Here is a 1,622-nt window from a genome sequence, read left to right as displayed (position 1 = left end):
TTACGCTACAGGTCGTTGCAGAAAGATTTTGTAGATTCCCGAGTTCGACATAAAGGTTTCCGAATTCGACAAGATATACCTGAAGAAGGTTGGAGATTACATCGGCCGAAACGTTATAAAAATAAAACGCCTTATGCAAAGATTAATCCGAATAATCCAAATTATTTAATTTCATTTTAATCATTGTCGTTATAATAATTAATGTAAAATATTAGGTAAAAAAACAAAAAACAAAATATCATTACATTATCAGATTTCATAAATAAATATTGAAATTGTAATAGTTAAAATTATCGCACGTCTTCGCTTACGACCATATCACGTTGAAAACACCGGTTCTCGTCCGATCCCCGAAGTTAAGCAACGTAGAGCCTGGTGAGTACTTAGATGGGTGACCGCTTGGGAATACCAGGTGTTGTAAGCATTTCCTTTGAATTTTTGGAAAAACTCATAAAAATGCGTTCGATTTTAATGTAAAATATTAGGTAAAAAAAACAAACAAAATATCATTACATTATCAGATTTGGTAAATAAATATTGAAATTGTAATAGTTAAAATTATGGCACGTCTTCGCTTACGGCCATATCACGTTGAAAACACCGGTTCTCGTCCGATCCCCCGAAGTTAAGCAACGTAGAGCCTGGTCAGTACTTAGATGAAGTATTATAGTAGTAGTAGTAGTAGTAGTGGTGGTAGTAGTAGTAGTAGTAGTAGTAGCAGTAGTAGTTGTAGAAGCAGCAGTAGTAGTAGTAGTAACAGTAGTTGTAGTAGTGGTGGTGGTAGTAGTACTACTAATAACAGTAGTAGTAGTAGTAGTAGTAGTAGTAGCAGTAGTAGTTGTAGAAGCAGCAGTAGTAGTAGTAGTAGTAACAGTAGTTGTAGTAGTGGTGGTGGTAGTACTACTACTAATAACAGTAGTAGTAGTAGTAGTAGTGGCTGTTATAATAGTTGTGGTAGTAGTACTGCTAAAAGTCTATTTACATGTCTTTTTGTTTGATCTGCGATATTTTTTTAAGGAAGAAAATATCGATGTCTTTTGCTTGACTTCTATTCGTGATCTTTCAAAAAAAAAAAAAAAAAACGCTGAAGAAAAAAACGTATTAGAATGATAAAGTAAGAAAATAAAAAATTCCTAATCGTCTTTGAAACGATCGAACGCCTACTCATTGTAGAAATTCCGTACACATTTCCCCGTTTCGACAGAAAAGCTTTTCGAATCCGACAAGACGCACATCGGCTGAAACGTTCCACCAGCCGTGAATATCGGGTAGAAGTTTTAAGTGATTTTTAGTACCATCCGTACGAAGGATTAAACCTTCACCTTCCAGAAGAGTGTCATTTACAACTGAATTTTACCAAGAACTTTATTGGGGATTGTTGCAATATTATTTTTATAAACTGTTACTATGACTCTGTTATTTACTGATAGAGTATGATTGAAGAAAAGTGAAAGGTTCAATTTATAGACATTGGTGATAGGAACTGACCAATCAAATGAAGCCACGTCCTGCTAGCAGCGACCAATCAGAAACCAGAGTCTCTTCTCAAAAATATTGGACATAATTTTTCGTGTCCATATGAAAATATCTTTACTCTTCGTCAGCAAACTTTAAAGTTCAAG

General features: G+C 34.6%; 1 non-coding gene across 1 annotated transcript; it reads left to right on the top strand.

Annotated features, from left to right (window-relative positions):
* Positions 1-305: 305 nt before the first annotated feature.
* LOC145299461 (5S ribosomal RNA) lies at positions 306-424 on the top strand. Its single transcript, XR_013871717.1, has one exon. It is a non-coding gene; the product is annotated as a 5S ribosomal RNA (ribosomal RNA).
* The last annotated feature ends 1,198 nt before the right edge of the window (positions 425-1,622 follow it).

The sequence above is a fragment of the Euprymna scolopes genome, chromosome 18, assembly GCF_053919585.1.
Source record: "Euprymna scolopes isolate OS-2025 chromosome 18, ASM5391958v1, whole genome shotgun sequence".
Taxonomy (NCBI): Eukaryota; Metazoa; Mollusca; class Cephalopoda; order Sepiida; family Sepiolidae; genus Euprymna; species Euprymna scolopes.
The sequence above is the reverse complement of the archived record's forward strand: the minus strand, read 5'-3'. Positions and strand labels throughout refer to the sequence as shown.